This window comes from Bos indicus x Bos taurus, chromosome 18 (assembly GCF_003369695.1).
Source record: "Bos indicus x Bos taurus breed Angus x Brahman F1 hybrid chromosome 18, Bos_hybrid_MaternalHap_v2.0, whole genome shotgun sequence".
Classification (NCBI taxonomy): Eukaryota; Metazoa; Chordata; class Mammalia; order Artiodactyla; family Bovidae; genus Bos; species Bos indicus x Bos taurus.
The window spans coordinates 27,126,003-27,147,659 of NC_040093.1; the positions used below are offsets into that span (position 1 = coordinate 27,126,003).

The window sequence follows — 21,657 nt, forward strand, 5'->3', positions numbered from 1 at the left end:
TTTAATACAAAACAAATCTTAGCCTAGAGCAGAGATTTCCAAAGTTTCTCAGCTTACAGGGCCCTTAGTGTTGCAGTTGTTTTCTTCCTTATTCGCATAGGCTAGAAGAAAGATCTCTACAACTTAATAGTGGTAATTCAGGTCATGCCCAACAGATGTCGCTGTTTTTCTCTCAAAAATTTGAAATACCCTGCAGCGCACCTGTGAATTGACTGTAGTGCCAGGGGTGCCTCGGTGTACAGTTTGACATCCATTGATCTAGAGTCTTTGGCATTAAAAAAACAAAGCGACTGGCAAATCAGCTTAAAGGAATATTTTATATTCCCAATGTTAGGAGTAGCTTTTAGGAGTGACTAATGGAAAACATAGAGGACACCAAGAAAAAGGTTGGTTTTAAGAATTCACAAAGATTACAAATAATTTGGGGGCAAGCTAGTAGTGAATGGTATGATTAAATAGGCATCCACAAATGTATTTTGAAGTTTAGATTAAGTATACCATAATAGAAATAGCATCATTGACTCAATGGACATGAGTTTGAGTAAGCTCCAGGAGTTGGTGATGGACAGGGAAGCCTGGCAAGCTGCAGTCCATGGGGTTGCAAAGAGTCAGACAAGACTGAGCAACTGAATTGAACTGAGTTGAACTGAATAGAAATATAATAATTGAACTGAATATACAAATAGAATATCAGATCAGTCGCTCAGTCGTGTCCGACTCTTCGTGATCCCATGAATCGCAGCACGCCAGGCTTCCCTGTCCATCACCAACTCCCGGAGTTCACTGAGTCTCACGTCCATTGAGTCAGTGATGCCATCCAGCCATCTCATCCTCTGTCGTCCCCTTCTCCTCCTGCCCCCAATCCCTCCCAGCATCAGAGTCTTTTCCAATGAGTCAACTCTTCACATGAGATGGCCAAAGTACTGGAGTTTCAGCTTTAGCATCATTCCTTCCAAAGAAATCCCAGGGCTGATCTCCTTCAGAATGGACTGGTTGGATCTCCTTGCAGTCCAAAGGACTCTCAAGAGTCTTCTCCAACACCACAGTTCAAAAGCATCAATTCTTCAGCATCTATTTCTATTATAACAGGGGATATATGCAATATAACAGGGGAAACATTTTTAATTGTTAGGTTTGTAAAAAGCTGCATTTAACTTACAAAATAAGCCTCTTTCAGCTCACATCCCATCTTCCAACTCTGAAAGCTGCTTGTGGTCACATACTGAGGTGATTATTTGAGTAGCTATTCCTTGTAGACTGAGTAGACCATAGTAAGAAAATTTCCACTCTGGGAAAGGTTTAAATGAATGAATGAGAGAGAGAGAGAAAAAAAAATACTGTGAACTGGGAAAGAGAAGTACAATGGATGGAAAACAATGTTAAGGAGAGTATAGAAGAAAGAGAAGGGGTTAAGGGTTAGTGGGCTTCCCTGGTGGCTCAGATGATAAAGAATCTGTCTGCAATGCAGGAGACCCGGGTTCAGTCCCTGGGTCGGGAAGATCCTCTGGCAAAGGGAATGGCTACCCACTCCAGTATTCTTACCTGAAGAACACCACGGACAGAGGAGCCTGGCTGGCTATAGTCAATGGGTTAACAGAGTTGGACATGACTGAACGACTAAACACATTTTCACTTTCACTAAGGGTTAGCATGTGTTTCTTTGAATCTACAAAATGAGGATAGTTGTATTTTCCCTATTATAAATATTCTCTCTGGCATGTTCTATAAACAGTCCCTATCTACAGTTAGTCAGTAGTTTGTGGAAAAAGGAGTTCCTCCAGAATAACGGACATAGACATATAAAGTCATATCAGAATGAAATATCTCTAGTTAAACACATACATTTAATATTAATAAAATATTAAGACAGTTTATTCACCACTGAAACCATAAATATTTTTTTATAATAAACTTGGAAGAATTTGAGTGGAGTAGATATCTTGATTTGTTTATTACTGCTCTGCATTATGAGAGATTGTTCCATGACAAACTAAGGAGTTTTCCACCAATAAGACTTAAGAGCGCAGAAGTTCCAATCTTCAAATGGCTTATGTGGAAGTAATTTTTCCAGTCATAATGTAAAATTTGAGAAACTCAGGGTTCTCTGAAATGACTTCCTTGTCCGAATTACCTTTTCCCCACTCTGTTTTCATTTTTAAAGCAATGTATACAATTAGCCCATCTTTCGGTTCATCATCAGTACACAGGGGACAGTAACAGTCGTTTCACTGAGTTGTTGCAGAAGTAAAGATACAGTCTGGGCAAGCCTCTGCAATGTCATAAAATGTAAACTGTCAAAGTTATTATTTTTCCACTGTCTCTCTCTTGCTTTGGCTTAAATGAAACACTGTCTCTTCAGGTTCTTAATAGTGGACTGGAGGTCTACCTTTGTAGATTTTTAGAGATGAATTTATGGTATTGTGGATTATATGAGAATTTAGAGATTAAACAATTTAAACTCTCTCTGCTATGTCCATCACTAGTTCATTTTATATGATTCTGGGAATTTCCTAAAGTTAAATTCTAAATTTTTCATTCACACTACCTTTCTGAATGTTCTAGATGAATCTTGTGACTTCACATATTATTAGTTTGGGCTATCATATACCCATCTACAAATACACTTCTTATCTTCTAAATCTCTATACAGCATTGTTCATAAAACACTTTTAATTTAAATGCCACAACTCCTGAAACATATTGAAAATCAAGTCCATCTCTCTCCAAGAGCTATCTTTACAAATTTTCCCATAATTATCAACAACCTCTTCAGTGTTGGGCTTCCCAGGGAGCTCAGTGGTAAAGAATTCACCTGCCAATGCAGCAGACACAGGAGATGTGGGTGTGATCCCTGGGCTGGGGAGATCCCTTGGAGAAGCAAGTGGCAACCCATACCAGTATTCTTGCCTGGAGAATCTCAAGAAAAAGGAGCTTGGAGGGCTACAGTCCATTGGGTTGCAAAAAGTCAGACACAGCTGAGCAACTGAGCATAGACGCACCTTCACCTTTGGTATTTCTAGGCCCATAACCTTGGTATCATCCTAATTTTTAATTTTTAGTTCTATTTTGACCTATAGTTATAAATTCTGCTACTTCTCCTTTGTAATAACTTTGAGATTCACTTTTCCATCAACATCATAAATTCATCATACCCCTACTCCCCAATTTTGCTACTTCCCAGCTCTCAGACCTAAACTATTTCATGTGTGGATTACTATAATGGCCTAATAGGAATTCTCCTCATCATTCAACTTTTCCCATACCAACCAAACATTGAGAATATTTGTATGGTATTATTTATGCTTCATCCCACGTATCCATAGTGGCTGGTTGCCTATTTCTTATTTTGTAAAATCATGATTAGTAAGCATATCACTCAAGGTTCTTCATCACTGGAATTATAATTCTGCATCTACTGAGATGATCATATGACTTTCATACTTCATTCTATTGACTGCTGTATCACATTTACTGACTTGTGTATGTTGAAGCATCTTTGTATCCTGGAAATGAATCCCACTTGAACATGGTATATGATTATTTTATTGTCCTCTTGATTTCAGTTTGCCAGTATCTTGTTGAGGATTTTTGCATCTATGTTTACCAGGGATATTGGTCTGTAATTTTCTTTCTTGTAGTGTCCATTCCTAGCTTAGTAAATGCTGGCTTCATAAAATTAGTTTGGAAATATTCCCTCTTCTCAATGTTTCTAAAGAGTTTGAGAAGCACTGGATAAATTCTTTGAAATGTTTGATAGAATTCACCTGGGAAGCCATCTGGTCCTGGGCTTTTCTTTTGGGGGAAGATTTTTGAAAATCAAGTCCATCTCTCTCCAAGAGCTATCTTTACAAATTTTCCCATAATTATCAACAACCCCCTCAGTGTTGGGTTTCCCAGGGAGCTCAGTGATAAAGAATTCACCTGCCAATGCAGGAGACACAGGAGATGTGGGTGCAATCCCTGGGTTGGGGAGATCCCCTGGAGGAGGAAATGGCAATTATTACTATCAATAATTAATTACTATTTATATTAAGAATTAATTACTAAATAATTATTACTATTAATAATTCAATTGCCTAAACCAGTTTAGATTTTCTATTTTATGTTTCAGACTTGAAAGGTTGCAGGTTTCTAGGAATTTATCCATTTCTTCTAGGTTATCCAGTTTGTTGACATAGCATTGTTCTTAGTAGTTTCTTACGATAGCTTTTTATTTTTGTGGCATCAGTTTAATGTTTCCACTTTCATTTCTGACTTCTTTTATTTGAGGCTTCTCTCTTTTTTCTTAGTATAACTAAAATTTGTCAATTTTGCTTATCTTTTCAAAATATCAGCTCTTATTTTTATTGATCTTTTCTATTGCTTTTCTCTTCTCTATTTCATTTATTTCTGCTCTGATATTTATTTCCTTCCTTTTGTTAACTTTGAGCTTAGTTTGGTTTTCTTAAGGTATAAAATTAAGATGTTTCCTTTTTTTTGAGATACTTCTTCTTGTTTAATGTAGGTATTTATTGCTAAAAACCTGCTTCATAGAAGTGGTTTGCTGCATCCCACTAGTTTTAGTATGTTGTATTTCTATCTTCATTCATTGTTTTGTTTTGTTTTTTTATTCCCATGTACAAAACTTATTCAGTTTTTTCTCTCACTCAGCAAATGGAGTTCATTTGTCTTTCCTGGTGATAACTGACAGTCTTTCAACATACTTATTACCTTTAGGTTCCTTTGCTAAGTCTGCTGCTAAGTCACTTCAGTCGTGTCCGACTCTGTGCAACCCCATAGACGGCAGCCCACCAGGCTCCCCCGTCCCTGGGATTCTCCAGGCAAGAACACTGGAGTGAGTTGCCATTTCCTTCTCCAATGCATTAAAGTGAAAAGTGAAAGTGAAGTCGCTCAGTCGTGTCTGACTCTTAGTGACCCCATGGACTGCAGCCCACCAGGCTCCTCCATCCATGGGATTTTCCAGGCAAGAGTACTGGAGTGGGGTGCCATTGCCTATGGCTTAAATAAATCTTTGATATATTTCCTTTTTGTTTACATGCAAGTCATGTTTTTAACCTTATTGATATCACAGATATCTGTTACCTTTGTTTAGTGAGTGAAAGTTGCTCAGTTATGTCTGACTCTTTGTGACCCCATGGACTATTCAGTCATGGAATTCTCTAGGCCAGAATACTGGAGTGGGTAGCTTTTCCCTTCTCCAGGGGATCTTCCCAATCTTGTGATTGAACCCAGGTCTCCCACATTGTAGGTGGATTCTTTACCAGCTGAGCTACAAGGGAAGCCCAAGAATACTGGAGTGGGTAGCCTATCTGTTCTCCAGCAGATCTTCCCAACCCAAGAATCAAACCGGGGTCTTCTGCATCACAGGCAGATTCTTTACCAACTGAGCTTTGCTTAGTGTGCAGAACAAGACAGGCCTGGCTGCTATCCTTGTAAGGTTGGCCCATGGCTGACATCTGGGAAGTTGGATTTCATGAGGTTTCCTACCACCCTGACTAGAGTGCCTCACGGTGCCTAAACTGTTTGTACAAACAATATGGTTTGTACAAATACCTCCTTTCCTTTAAGGAGTCTGAAATTTTGGTATGTTTCAGGCACAGGGTGCCTTCATGTTATGGTTTGGCCACTAAGTCAGGTCTGCCTCTTTTGTGACCCCATGGACTGTATGTAGCCCGTCAGGATGCTCTGTCCAAGGGATTTCCCAGCCAAGAATGGAGTGGGTTGTCATTTTCTTCTCCATATTTTCATTTGTTTTAAGACATTTTCTCTTTGATTTCTTCTTTGACTCACCGGTTGTTTAGAAGAGTATTGTTTATTTCCACATATTTACAGATTTTCCAGCTTTCTTCCTGTTATTCATTCCTAGTTTCAACTATTGTAGGCAGAAAAGATACTTGGTTTGATTTAAATCTTTCTAAATTTATTAAGAATTGTTTTGTAACCTGTTAATCTCCCTAAATTTGTTAAGATTTATTTTGTGGAGGAAACTGATGGCCAAGGGGGTGTCTCTTGGCACTGAGCTGTGCTGACTTGGGGATGAGGTGTCATAGGTAGAGAGAAACTATTCCTGCCCTTTTCAGTGCATCTTGGAGCTTCCCTGGTGGCTCAAATGGTTAAGACTCTGTCTGAAATGCAGGAGACCTGGGTTCTATCTCTGTCAGGAAGGTCCCCTGGAGAAGGGAATGGCAACCCACTCTAGTATTCTTGCCTGGAGAAATCTCTGGACAGCAAGAGACTGGTGGGCTACCATCCACGATGGTAAAGAGCTGGACAGGACTGAGTGACTTTCATTTTCTTTTCAGTGCATCTGTTTGTTTGTTTTTTTTTTCTTGAACAGTGCTGGAACTTCCCCACTGGATTCCTGGACTTTATACAAAGATACTCTTATCTGTGAATTATTGTAAAAATCGATGACATGTCAGAGGATGACAGAATAAAACACTTATTCTGCCATACTGCTGACTAATGACAAAGTTAGTGTGACAAAAAATTCTACAATAAACCAAGAGAACTATATATTCCTAATAAGGACAGTGCCCTTTCCAAAATTAAGATTTTTTTGAGTATAGATCTTTGCCTACTAGAAGTTTAAAAGAACTAGAAGTAGGGGGAAGGTAGATACAAATAGATACAAAAATGAATTGGAGAAAGGAGAATAATAGCAAGTAGATTAGATAGTTATCATAATAGTGCCAAGCAATAGATAAGAAGATCGACTTATAGTTAAAAATAGTGGCTTGAACATAAAAACTTACACTTTCCCTTTGAATACTCCACTAAAATGAAGTAGAATGATCAAAAAGGGATAAACCAACAGGCCAAAGAGAATAGAAGAGGAGAAAAAATATTAAAAATTTAGAATCCAGAAAGGAAATGGATTAAGTCAAACAGATTAAATGATGTCTGAAAATGGAAGGTTAAGCCAGGAGGGAGAGACAGTTCAGAAACAAGTCAAATCATACAACAATCTCATAAAGACACAAATTATAGGTCTTAGATATTTCTGAATGTGGGAGCATAGCTAAGACAGGAAGCAAAGAGGACTGGGTAAAAGTCTGTATTAGAAAGACTTAGACCTACACGTAGCCTTTGCCAACTATATAGCTTAGCAAATTGGCTCTCTTTTGTCCATTGGAGAAGACAAGAGATTTACTCTTTGAAGAAGTACAACCAGTGGGACTTTGAAGTGGAGTACCAGATTGGGCAAAAGACTGTATCCTCATCTTCAAAATTGGTGAATTATTGAAACTCTATGTATTAAATAGTGATAATACTAGCTACTTTCCCAAAGTTGGCCCAAAGAATGCTGGAAGCCAAGTCTATACTCTCCAAAGAGGAACTCAGAAAAATCCTCTCTGAAAAATCCATCATAAGGTAAAATATTTAGAAATACTGACATTTGGAGGTTCATAATAAAATGGTCACCAATAAAATTGGCCATAATAAAATGACCAATTATTTTGCCTAACTTGACACCAATAAATAACAATCCACATTCATGCAGAAAGAGTTTTTAAAGATCTTTTTAGTACCTCACACTCAGATACAAATTGAAAGCCAAGGACCAAATATTTGAATAAAGGTCTTCTCTTGATACACTGAAAAGCCAAATAAGAAAAAAAGAGGATTTGAGGAAAAAAGAAATCAAGAAGGAGAAAATAACCTCATAAGATCTGTAATGAATATTCTCAAAGAATTAAGAAAACATCTTGATTGCATTCATGAGACAAGTACAAGAGACTATTAAAAAAGAAATGTTCTCTATGTAGTTATTCTTCAAGTTAAAAAATATAATACATAAGGTACATTTTTGGTACTGAGTTGTTGTACAGTCGCTAAGTCCTGTTTGACTCTTTGTGACCCCATGGACTACAGCATCCCAGGCTTCCCTGTCCTTCACTATCTCCTGGAGCTTGCTCAAACTCATGTTCATTGATTCAGGGATGCCATACAACCATCTCATCCTCTGTTGTCCCCTTCTCCTCCTGCCTTCAATCTTTCCCAGTATCAGGGTCTTTTCCAGTGAGTCAGCTTCTTGCATGAGGTGGTCAAAGTACTGGAGCTTCAGCATCAGTCCTTCCAATGAATATTCAGGACTGGTTTCCTTTAAGATCGACTGATTTGATCTTCTTGTTGTCCAAAGGACTCTCACAAGTCTCCAGCACCACAGTTTGAAAGCATCAATTCTTCAGTGCTCAGCCTTCTTTATGGTCCAACTCTGACATCCATACACAACTACTAGAAAAACCATAGCTTTGACCATACAAACCCTTGTCAGCAAAATGGTATTTCTGCTTTTTACTCTACTATGTAGGTTTGTCATAGTTTTTCTTCCAAGGAGCAAGTGTCTTTTCATTTCATGGCTGTGGTCACTGTCTGCAGTGATTTTAGAACCCAAGAAAATAAAATCTGATGTTTCTGCATCTATTTGCCATGAAGATGGGACTGGACACCATGATCTTAGTTTTCTGAATGTTGAGTTTTAAGCCAGCTTTTTTACTCTCCTCTTTCACCTTCATCAGGAGGTTCTTTAGTTCTTCCCTTTCTGCCATAAGGGTGGTATCATCTGCATATCCAAGGTTGTTGATATTTCTCCTGGCAATCTTGATTCCAGCTTGAGCTTCATCCAGCCTGGCATTTCACATGATGCACTCTGCATAGAAGTTAAATTAGCAAAGTGACAATATACAGTCTTGTCATACTCCTGTCCAAATTTTGAAGCAGTGTGTTGTTCCATGTCCGATTCTAAGTATTGCTTCTTGACCTGCAGACAGGTCAGGTGATCTGGTATTCCCATTTATTAAAAAATTTTCCACAGTTTGTTGTGATCCACATAGTCAAAGGCTTTACTGTGGTCGATGAAGCAGATGTTTTTCTGGAACTCTCTTGCTTTCTTCATGATCCAGTGAATGTTGGCACTTTGATCTCTGGTTCCTCTGCCTCTTTGAAACCCAGCATGTACATCTAGAAGTTCTCGGTTCACATACTGCTGAAGCCTAGTTTGAAGGTTTTGAGAATAACCTTGCTAGCACAAGAAATGAACAAAATTCTATGGTGGTTTGAACATTTTTGACAGTGCTCTTCTTTGAGACTGGAATGAAAACTGACCTTTTCCAGTCCTGTGGACAACTCCTGAGTTTTCCAAATTCACTGACACATTGAGTACAGCACTTTAATGGTATCATCTTTTAGGATTTTAAATAGCTCAGCTGGAATTCTGTCACCTGCATTACCCTCGTTCCTAGTAATGCTTCCAAAGGCCCGTTTACACTCCAGGATGTCTGACTCTAGGTGAGTGACCACACTATCGTGGTTATCTGGGTCATTAAGTCCTTTTTTGTATAGTTCTTCTGTGTATTCTTGCCACCTCTTCTTAGTCTCTGCTAGGTCCTTACCATTTCTGTCCTTTCCTTGCCTTGCCTGAAATGCTCCCTTGTTATCATCAGTTTTCTTGAAGATATCTCTAGTCTTTCCCATTCTATTGTTTTCTTTCATGTCTTTGCATTGTTCATTTAAGAAGGCCTTTCTATCTCCCTTTCTGTTCTCTGGAACTCTGCTTTCAGTTCGGTATATCTTTCCCTTTCTCCTTTGCCTTTTGTTTCTCTTCTTTTCTCAGCTATTTGTAAAGCCTCCTCAGACAACCACTTTACCGTCTTGCATTGCTTTTTCTTTGGGATGGCTTTGGTCACTAACTACTGTACAATGTTTCTTCGGGATGATTTTGGTCACTGCCTCGTATATATGTTACAAACCTCTGCTCATACTTCTTCAGGCACTCTGTCTATCAGATCTAATCCCTTGAATCTATTTGTCACTTCCTCTATATAGTCATAAGGAATTTGGTTTAGGTTATACCTGAATTGCCTAGTGGTTTTCCCTACTTTCTTCAATTTAAGCCTAAATGTTTCTATAAGGCGGCACTCATGATTTGAGCCACAGTCAGCTCCAGGTCTTGTTTTTGCTAAGTGTATAGAGCTTCTCCATCTTCAGCTGCAAAGAATACAATCAATCTGATTTTGGTGATATTCATGTGTAGAGCTGACTCTTGGGTTCTTGGAAAAAGGGTGTTTGCCATGACCAGTGTATTCTCTTGACAAAACTCTTGTTAACCATTGCCCTGCTTCATTTTGTACTCCAAGGCCAAACTTGCCTGTTACTCCAGGTATCTTTTGACTTCCTACTTTTACATTCCAATTCCCTATGATGGAAAGGACATCTATTTTTGGTGTTCATTATAGAAGGTGTTGTAAGTCTTCTTAAAACCAGTCAACTTCAGCTTCTTTGGCATCAGTGGTTGGGTCACAGATTTGGATTACTGTGATATAGAATGGTTTGACTTGGAAACGAATAGAGATCATTCTGTCATTTTGAGGTTTCACCCCAGTACTGCATTTCAGAGTCCTGTTGACTATGAGGGCTACTCCATTTCTTCTAAGGAATTCTTGCCTGTAGTAGTAGATATAAAGGTCATCTGAATTAACTTTGCCCATTTTAGTTCACTGATTCCTAAGATGTCAATGTTCAGTCTCCATCTCCTGCTTGACCATGCCCAATTTACCTTGATTCATGGACCTAACATTCCAGGTTCCTGTGAATTATTGTTCTTTACAGCACTGGACTTTACTTTCCCCACCAGGCACATCCACTTTGGCCCAGCTGCTTCATTCTTTCTGGAGCTATTAGTAATTGGCATCTGCTCTTCTCCAGTAGCGTACTGGACATCTTCCAACCTGGGAGGCTCATCTTTCAGTGCCATGTGTTTTGCCTTTTCATACTATTCATGAGGTTCTCACGGCAAGAATACTGGAGTGGTTTGCCATTTCCTCCTTCAGTGGACCATGTTTTGTCAGAACTCTTCACTATGACCTATCCGTCTTGGGTGGCCCTGCATGGTATGGCTCATAGCTTCATTGAGTTACACAAGCCCCTTTGCCATGGCAAGGTTATGATCCATGAAGAGGATCACATTGTAGAATTATTTAAAGGTGGTACATATGAAGATACAGTCTGTGCAATACAATGGCTATTTCAAATTCAGTATAGAACCAACTATAGCTATTTCTCAGCTATTAACTCTTGTCCTGCTACTTACTAGCCACATAACTTTGAGTAAGTACTTAAATTCATGGGGTCTGTTTTTTACCCTGTGGTAAAATGTAAAGTCTTTTAAAAATGTTAAAAATGGCTAATATATAAAGTAAATAAAATACCAGCATATAGGGAGATCATCATTATTTTTTACTGTTAGAGATGTCATGGAAGAAAGATTTAATCAAATAAAATTAACCCTTTGATATATTTCTCTTCCTTAGTTTATCTTATTTATAAAAAGGTAAAACGGGAAACAGGTTTGGAATAAATGAAAAGGAAAAAAGGAATAGAATGCAAAACTTCCACTAAAACAACTGCATGAAAATACAAGATTGCTTTCATGGCAATCGCTTGTCAGATGTTGAAAGAGCTTGGTTATAATAGGGCGGCAGATAAGCCAAAAAAAGCAAATCAACATGAAAACAGATAAAATATAAGAAACAGAATAAAGATCATATTGTAACCTCAAAGCACATAAGTAGTTCATATCCCCCAGCATTCATATACACTTAATCAACCCACCTTCTTTCTACATGCAAGTTCTACTTGGCTCATCAGGAACTTTAACCCTCAGGCCAACCCTGAGGGAAGAATTAACCTACTTATTGAACCCTTAGGCAGTGTGCATGGTCAGAAAGCCATAAAGTATTTGAGGAACATACTGAGGTGATCTCAGCATTTTACTGCAGTATCCCATAATTACTGAAGGAAGAGATTAAAAGTGATGTACTATTTTAAGAAAAAGTAGTCTAAACTTATTCCTTGGTTTAAGTTCTGCTGCCAAACGGAATTCTCAAAATACTTTGGAAGTGTAAATGAATTTAAGATCTATTTTAGGTAAACTATTTATTTTATGAAAAGAGGATAAAATATCACTTACTTTTAGGTGAGGAACATATCATTAGTATTCACAGCCCAGCACACAAAAAAGCCATTTTGAATGACTAAGTTCAGTCTTAACCCAAACCATGTTACAACAGTACAAACAAACCGGTAGATTAAAATGGGTTTGCACTCTAACATCTTAATAACACTAAAAAACAGCTGAATGTGAAATATACCCCTGAGAATAACTTGGGTGTTAACAGCCAAACAAACACAAGCCCACAAATTTTCCCTTGCCCTTATTTGCTTCCTCAATCTGCCAATGTGCTATTTCAACTGCTGATCTGCTTTAATCCCAACATTTAGTAGATATTACAGTAACTAACCTCCACTTAGCTGATTCATTATATTGCCCTGCACTCTTCTTTCTCTCTATTAAAATATGGCTGATATCTACCTTGCTGAAAGTTCATGGTTACTATACTATCCTCTGGTATGGCCAGGCACTTCTTCCTCCAGTTAAGCAGAAGCTTATTAAAACCACTTGTGTTTGTCTCCAATACTGTTTATACACATTGCACTTGTTACTTTTATTATTTAATCTAGTCACTTGTATATAAGCTGATACAATATGAGTGCAAAAAGAAAACTGTAGACTGTACAAACAAGAACAGCAACAAATTTAAGCTGAATGCTCTAAAAGGACTCAATAAAGAGGAAATTTAACTTGGATTTGGTGTGAATGAGACACTGGGAAAGACTGGAAGAAAACTTGTAAATATCTATAAGCATTCTGTATTAAAATTGTTTCAAATATCTTACTATCTCCAAAGAAATCAAAATGTGAAATCATGCCTCGTGCATTTAGTGTGTGATTTTGGTGAATGTGTTGAGAACACCATTCAATAACCTACACTCAAAAAAAAGACCTTGCCAGCTTTATATCTGAGGGTGCTGGATGTGTGCTCACTCATATCTGATTCTTTGTAACCCCATGGACTGTAGCCCGCCAGGCTCCTCTGTCCACAGAATTTTCCAGGCAAGAATACTGGAGGTGGTTGCCATTTCCTACTCCAGGGGATCTTCCTGACCCAGGGATGGAACAAGCATCTCTTGCATTGGCAGACAGATTCTTTACCACTGAGCAGTCTAGGAAGTCTATATGGGTACTGGTGAATAAAAACAGTTTTATGTTTCAAAGAAAGAAAAACAGTTTATGTTTCAAAGAAAGTAAAATGCTTAAGTATTAACATTTTTATTAGTCCCAGCTATAAATCAACTTTTTTGGTTAACTGACAAATTTGTTGCTGTTGTTTAGTCACTGAGTCGTGTCCAACTCTTGCAATCCCATGGACTGTAGCCCACCACACTCCTCTGTCCATGGGATTTCCCAGGCAAGAATACTGGAGTGGGTTGCCATTTCCTTCCTCAGGGGATCTTCCCAACTCAGGGATCTTGCCTGCATCTCCTGCTTGGCAGGTGGATTTTTCACCAGTGAGCCACCTGGGAAGCCCTTTAATTGACCAACTACAGGCCCCCAATTGTATTAGTTAAGAGGGTTCTACTCTGTTAATCTCAAGAACCTAAAGATTTGTAAATGAATTTCAAACTTAATATAAGATTTCAAAGAGGAGGTAACAACAAGAACTAGAACTACTTGGGAAGGATAATAAATAGGAAGAGAAATAAGGTACACTGAAAACAGCTTTGAAAGGCAACAGAGACAATAGAAAGCATATTAAAAACAGAAATAGTAAATCGAAAGTAAAAAAATAATTTAAAGTAACACCAAAGGATGGATGATTGATGTGAATCAAACCTGAAGATAAAATTATTAATTATTGGTTACAGTGAACAAAGTTAACTGAGAAATGGTCATTTAAACTATGATGTACTCAGTGTTTGGATAAAGATGGTAGACTAAGAGGATATGAATGTCACCTTCTCAAAAGAACACATTAAATATACACCAATATGTGCAATTTACTGAGATAGCTGGAGCTGTTGCCTTATATATTTTTTGTCCCCCTTCTATCTGTCCTATAAGGGCTCCAATTGCACATATATTAGGCCACATGAAGTTGTCCAAAACTCGTTGTTTCTCTGTCCATTATTTTTGTGTTACTTTTCTTTCTGTGTGTCATTTTGGATAGTGTCTATTTATGTCTTGGAGTTGACTAATCTTTTCTTCTGAAATATCTAATCTGTCAGTCCCTGACATAGTATTCTTCATCTCAGATAAGGTAGTTTTAGTCTCTACAGATTCAATTAGAGTATTTTTTATTTTGTCTGTCATATCCACACCTAATATGTTCCCGATTTCTTCTAAGTTCTTGAATATATGGAATTCAGTTGTGGTGGCTGTTTTAATGTCTTCATCTACTAATTCTATTTTTTATGTCACTTTTTGATTGATTTAATTTATCTCATTAGGTTGCAAATTTTTTTCTCAGTCTATACCTTATTTTTTCACTATTTAACATTGTCATTACAATATCAAAAGTTTTCAATTTTTCTAAAGTCCAACTTATCTTTTTCATTTATGGTCCAGGTTTCTTTCCCCTCTATCTATAAAATCTTTTGCCTAGTCCAAGGTCATAATGAATTATCTTAAACTTTAAGAACTTTTATAGTATTAGGTTTTTATTTTGTTTTACTACTCATTTAAAATTAACATTTACATTAAGTATGGGTAAAGGCATCTATTTATTTATTTGGTTCTAGCATCAAATATTGGAGAAGGCAATGGCACCCCATTCCAGTACTCTTGCCTGGAAAATCCCATGGATGGAGGAGCCTGGTAGGCTGCAGTCGATGGGGTCACTACGAGTTGGACACAACTGAGTGACTTCCCTTTCACTTTTCACTTTCATGCATTGGAGGAGGAAATGGCAACCCATTCCAGTGTTCTTGCCTGGAGTATTCCAGGGACAGGGGAGCCTGGTGGGCTGCTGTCTATGGGGTTGCACACAGTCGGACACAACTGAAGTGACTTAGCAGCAGCATCAAATATTGAAAAGACTATTCTGTCTCCAGTGGGTTATCTTTGACCCTTTATCAAAAAGTTGTGTCTATTTCTGGGCTTTCTCTCCTGCTCCACTAATCTTTGAGTGTATCCCTACCTCATCATCACATTGTTTTGATTACTGTGGCTCATTTTTCTACATTCATTAAGTTGATGATTTTAAAAAGTGATGATATGGTAAATCAAATTGATTTTAGAATGTTGAACCAACCTTTCATCTATGGAATAAACCTGACCTGGTCATGGATTGTTTTTGCATATTATTCAACTCAACTTGTTAACATTTTGGTAAAGATTTTTGTGCTTATGTTTATGTGATGTGTTGGTCTGTAGTTCTCTGCTCTTATAGTTGCCTGGTTTTGGCATCAGAGTAATGCTGACTTTATAAGATGAGTTGGAAAAGGTTCCTTCCTTTTCTATTTCCTAAAAGAGGTTGTTTAGGACTGATATTTCTTCTTTAAATGTTGGAAGAACTTGCCAGTGAAACCATCTGGGCTGTGTTTTTTTAATAGGAAGGTATTTTTAACTACAAATTTAATTTCTTTAATAGACCAAAAACTATTTCAAGTTATTTCTTCTTGAATTCTAATAGTTTGTCTTTCAAGGAATTTTCCCATTTCAATTAGCTTATCAAATTTATTTACAAAGTTTTAATTTACTTATCCCATATTATCCATTTACTATCTGTCAGATCTATAGTGATGTCACCTCTTCTATTCTTGGTCTTGATAGTCTGTGTCTTCTCATTTTTTTTCTTATTCAGTCTGGCTAGATGTTAAAAAATTTTTGTATTCTTCGTGAAGAACCAGCTTTTGGGTATGTTGATTTTTCCCTGCTGCTACTGCTTAGTCACACAGTTGTGTCCGACTCTCTGAACATGTGTTTGAATGCAGGCTCCTGTGTTCAGGGGATTCTCCAGACAAGAATACTGGAGTGGGTTGCCATTTCCTTCTCCAGGGAATCTTCCCAATCCAGGGATTGAACCTGAGTCTCCTGCATTGTAAGTGGATTCTTTACCCTCTGAGCCACTGATTTTTCCTTACTGTTCTCAATTTCACCAGTTTATGTTCTTATCTTTATTATTTCCTTCTTTCTTCTTGTTTTGGGCCTAATTTATTTCCTTAAGACACTTAGATTATTGGTTCAAAACTTTTTGGTTTCTAAAGTAAAGCATTAAAGCTTATTCCTCTGTACTTCTTTAGTTGTATCTTACAAATTTTGTAATGTGTTTTTATTGTCATTCAATAGAAAATTTCCCTAATTTCCCTGTGACTGCCTCTGTGATCCATGTGTTTAATTGGCAAAAATTTGGGTTTTTCCAGATATCTTTCTGTTATTGATTTTTAGTTTAGTTTAGTCAGAAAATATATTTTGCCTGACTTCAATAATTTTAATTTTTTAAAATGAACCAAAAAATGGTCTATCTTTGTTTACATTCCAAGTATATTTGAAAAAAATTTATTTTGCTTTTCTTAGGTGGAATGTTCTTATTTTTATTTTCTTAAATGGCTATTAAGTTTTTGAAAATAAAACTTCACTAAAATTTCTTCTTCAGAAAGAAGAAGTATGTCACACAAAGTTGGATTCAGAAATCTGATGGTTCAACATATAAGTTGATTTTGAAAAATCAAAAATTATTTTATTAAAAATTTTATAATGATAAGCAGTTCTCAATATGAACTTAATGATATATATATAATTAATAATGACATAAGAGACCAAGTACCAGAAAATAGATGCAAATAATGAATAAGTTACCCCTTCACATGCTTACCTCCTGATCTGTTCCCAGTATGATCCAATGACCCATCATCTGTACTGTAGCCACACTGGTTTTATTATAGTTATTCCAAGCAACCATGATCTTTTCTTATCTCAGGAGTTACCGAATATATTCTCTGCATGGAGAATACTTTCTTCCTCTTTTGTCTAATTTCTCTTCAGCTTTCAGAACTGATCTTGAATTCACTTTCCTCAGGAAGCCTTTCCTGATATGCTCTTCAAAGTTTAGGTCCTCCTGGTATACACTTTCATGGCACCCAGTACTTCTCTTTCACAGACCTTGTTATGACTGAAATGAAAGATATAAGGCCAGATTAGTCAGATTATCAAAGACGTTATGACTTCTCGAAAGGTAGAGAATTATCTCAGAAAAGTTTCCAAAATGAGACATGGATTGACCAACTGAACTAACTAAAACTGAATGTGATTTCTATCTTGAAGACTTCTCTGAAAGCAGAATTATGCCTTCAGAAGAATAATGAATGTCTCAGTCTTCCATATTACATATCTAAAACGTCCAAGAGGCTATAATTTATAAAATGTTGTTCACAGCAGGGCACACAAAATCAACCAAAATGAGAAATTTCATTTCTCTGTCTTCATAGATCCAGATAAGGTATCTGTTTCTCTAAGACATTGCTTGCCATGGAAAGGAAAATCCATATACAAATGGCAAATTTGGCTTAAGTAACTTTTCTTTTCCAAATCGAGTCTAAAAATTAATGATTTAGAATCCAGTAATTTCTTGTAAACTTTTAGGCAAAGAATTTGGTTGAAAGGAGTGAAAGGAAAAATCTTCATTTTCATAAACATTTGGAACTTTGATTTCTTTTAAATAGCATTCAATATTACTAGGGAACACTTGTAGGAAAATATATAGCGCTTTCCTGGCAATGGAGTTGGAAGAGCTGCCTTCCCCATGTCTCTTGGCTCACTTTGTAAATTGTGTGAAACACTTTTAGACAGACACTGGCACTCATAAATTATACAACTCATCTGCATATTCCAGTCATGAAACATTATGCAAAGTGACATGATTTGCATAATGGATTCCTCTTGTCGCTTCACTTGCTCCATGCTTTTAAAAAACAAAATGAAATAAAATGAAAGCATGAAAAGGTGAAAGCATTAAGTTCCCAGCCTTGCCTATCTCCTTCCCAACTATAGTATCAATTGCTTTTATTTTGTACAGGGGATTGGGGTGAAGGGAAAACAAAAATCTACACATACAAACAAAAAATAAAAGAGCATTCACATGAATCTCGTTTTTGATTACAAGGTACCTACTTTCTTAGTAAAATTCTTCACCATAAATAACTCATTTGAGTCAAGAGGAACAGTAACAAAACAAAACACTGATATAGAGAGAGAAAGTTTATGGAACTTTCTCCTTAAAAAAAGCTTTTCCTTTGCCTGGGATATTTAGGGGAGGCTAGCCTTCCTCTTTACGACTTAAAAAAAAAAAGGACCAGGTATTTGCTTATTAATGGAAAAAAGCATACTATGGATGAAATAAATGGTCTGGGGGAGGGTTTCCCCCCTAAAAAGAACTTCTGAAGGGTTTCCCTGTTTTTGAAAAACAAATGGAGAAGATAGAGTTGTGCCTTGATTATTTAACAAAATACAGAATGGCTATATATACTGTAAGGATGAGGCAGTACCAACCACGTCGACTTCTATCGGCTCTACTCCAATAAGCAGGCAACGCTCCTCAGCAGTTGCTAGTTTTGCTGCGGGCTTTCCCTGCCCCCCCTCTGCACCAGTGCGAAAGGCAGAGTGTGCCAAGCGGCTGGCGTCTGTACCCTGTGGGAAAAGTTAACTGTAATTCTTCGGCTTTTAAAATCAATTAACCCGTGTGTTAATTAACGTCAAGTCGACGGGAGGAGGAGGAGAAGAAGAAGGGGAGGGAGGGAGAAAAGAAAAAAAGCTGCAAGGGCGGATGGCAGAAGAGTTGGCACCGTGCCATCCATTCAGGGGCAACGCCACAGTTTCGTGCGATAGCAGCAGCGGGTATATGTTACGGGGGCCCTGTATGCGGGCCAGACAGTGCGGTAAAGCCAAGGGAGATTATCCAGACCCCCAGGAGCGAACAGCGAGCAGCAACCGAAGGCGCAAGTGCCAGGATTACAGCCTGGGCTGCTCCAACCACGAGCCCTTCCTCGGACCCAGGGACTTGGCTACTTGGGGTTTGGGGATCTTCCACACCAAAGAGGCACAAAGCTGACTTTAATCACTTGTTTTCCTTTAAACTTGATTCTGCCGCATTGGAGTCGGCACAGCGGATGCTTTCACACCCAGCAAGACAAAGGCCGTCGTCTCCGCCATGACACTGTTCCGTTCCAAGCAGAGGCCGGGATCCTGGACTCCTTGAAAAATCAAAAGAAACAAGGAAAACAAACAACAAATGCAGCAACAAACAAAAAACAGCCACAAAATTTGTGTGCCCATTTGCCCATGCCAGGGGTGAGCTGGGCATCTATTACAGAAGAAGGGCGCTTTTTTGGGGGGGGGGGCACGCTGTTGCCTTGCTATTCAACTTCGTTTATAATTAACTTAAAAAAAACACCATTCAACCTAGTCAACAACAAACAAAGAGAAAAAGCAGACATCGGAAGAGAAATGCCATAGGAAGCGGCATGAATGCATGCCACAGCTGGTGCCACTTGCCATTCGGAAACCTCAGGGAGAGGTGCCAATTCTACAGCTCGGAAGAAGGCAGAGAAGGGAGCAGAAAGATCTACAGGCAGAAATCATAAGGAAAGAACACCGCTTCTACGAGCCTGGATTGCGATTGCACGGCAGCTTCCGCTGGGAGGAGAGGGAATATTCAAATGGAGATATAGATGGGTATAAATTAAAAGATGGGCACTTATCGACTGCATATAGACACATGTGTAAGGTTGTATGTGTATATAAATACACTTATTTTCAGGCAGTTTAAATGTTTAGACATGTGTCTGTTTTGGGGTTGGAGGTATGGGTATGTATATAGATAGGTGTATATGTTTATGCATATACACATGTGGGATGTGTGCATGTGAGTAAAAGGAGAGGACGATGGAGAAAGAGACAGAAGGAAACGTGTATATGTGCATGTACGTGTGTGCATACATCCCACTTTTTTTGACCCAGGTATACACAGGAGACAAAATAAAAATCATACTCCAGCAGCAAGCAGGCAGAGATTTATCTACGTTCACTGCTATCACCAGGGAGATGAATGGGGCCGATCTGAAGCCCTTTTACAGGATCCACTATGGGAGTGGAGGAGGAGGAGGGATGCCACACAGACATGCACAAACTTGAAGGCAGAGTGCTTTGGAAGGTGCTACTTAGGAAACCCTGGTGGCATAACACAGGGGAGAAGAAGGGTTGAAAGAGGCTTGTTTCTCTCTATGTTTTAGGTTGTTGTTTTTTTTTTTTTTAATCTGAAAAAGAGTTTCAGGAAACGACTGGTACTTACGTTGTCTGCGTTGCTGTGGATCCTGAAAGGTGTTCTGTTGGCACCGGGCGCTGAGCCAGGGGCAGCCACTGGAAACAAAAGGGAGAGACAAAAAATAAATAAATAAAGTCATTCAATGGGAATATTAATTGCTGCTCTTGTGGATTTTACAAAACACACAAACTGTTTTTTTTTTTCTTTCTTTTTTAAATGTGGATTGGCGCGTGTCCCTTTCGCATGGAATATACAAGTAGTGTGGGATTTACAGCCCAGTACAGGACTCAGGATTAACCGCGCTGGCATCTTTTGGGCATATTCTTCCTTTTAATGAATGAGCTTTCGCTGTTAATGAGGAATAATCGTTTGGCTAATGAGCTTTGAAACATTAAGAGAAAAGAGGTTTTTTTCTTTTCCGTTAATCGCTCTGGTGCGACTGCATGGATGGATTACAAAAGACAGCAATAGGAATGCAGTACAAAGGGGGGGAACTTCTCCTGGAGAGGGAGAAGCACCGAGATGGGTGATGTGTCTCTGCGTCTTTCCTTCCTTCTCTCTCTTTCACTCTCTGCCAACTGCTATGGGTTTCCATAACTCCGCAATCAAAGTGGATGGTCTGGGAAGGATTATTACAAAGAGTGAAGCCTCCGCTGTTAATGTCTCCAGTGTTTAATCATCATACAGTAGAATGGTTTTATGCATATTTCATTTGCATATCATTAAACCGTGTTAGCAAGGGGCGTTCAGAGCCAGGAGAAGTACAAAGTTGGGGAGAGAGGGAAGAAAAAAAGGTCCCTATGATGCTTATCTTCAAACGGGGACTTGTTCCATGATCTGTCTTCTACTTTTGCTAAAATCATTATGACTTGGAAACCTTTGAAGTTGGATACAACCTTGGATTCTTCTAATTCCTGCAGAGCGGTATATTTTTAAAAACAGCAGAAATGTTCCTGTACTAGACAATTAAAGGAATATAAACTCCAGTGGGTTGAAACTAGTAGCTCTTTGGGGGATGCAGTGGCACAGGCTTCTACAAATACCAACACTTAAAAAAAATAAAGAGCATCATATTAAAACAAAGAAAATGAAGACTCTCCAGTATTAACGTGTGGATTATATTTGTTTCTTTTGGGGGGTAATGAACTAAAGAGAATGAAGAAGCCATCGGTAATTTATCCCTTCATTAATGAACAGTCACCTTTTTGTATGTGTTTGTTTTTGTTCTTTCTTTTTGAAGAGGGATGTTGTCACTTTTGAAGCGATTAGTCAATTATTCTGTTGCTTTGATCTTTTTCCCCTGCAACCGACAGGAAAGAAAGGTGGTGGTTAGGGAATAGTGTGTATTGGAAGGATTTGTGGGGAGAGAAGGAATACAGTGAGTTCTTTGTAGATCTAATACATGCACAACATATTAATTGGGAGCTTTTAAAGCTCCCTCAATAGGCTATTTCATTCCTGGTAAAACAGCAGCTGGTTAGCCACTGTTGGTGACTCT

The 21,657-nt window shown here is 38.1% G+C and overlaps 1 long non-coding RNA gene across 2 annotated transcripts; it reads right to left on the reverse strand.

Moving 5' to 3' along the window:
* Nucleotides 1-1,038: 1,038 nt before the first annotated feature.
* Nucleotides 1,039-20,454, reverse strand: LOC113876650. 2 transcript variants are annotated; one of them, XR_003506548.1, is made up of 4 exons: nt 18,958-20,454; nt 18,389-18,526; nt 16,716-17,012; nt 1,039-1,077 (listed from the first exon to the last, which is right to left on the reverse strand). It is a non-coding gene; the product is annotated as an uncharacterized LOC113876650 (long non-coding RNA). The 2 variants fall into 2 exon arrangements; XR_003506549.1 differs by having other exon boundaries at nt 18,385-18,526.
* Between the last annotated feature and the right edge of the window lie 1,203 nt (nt 20,455-21,657).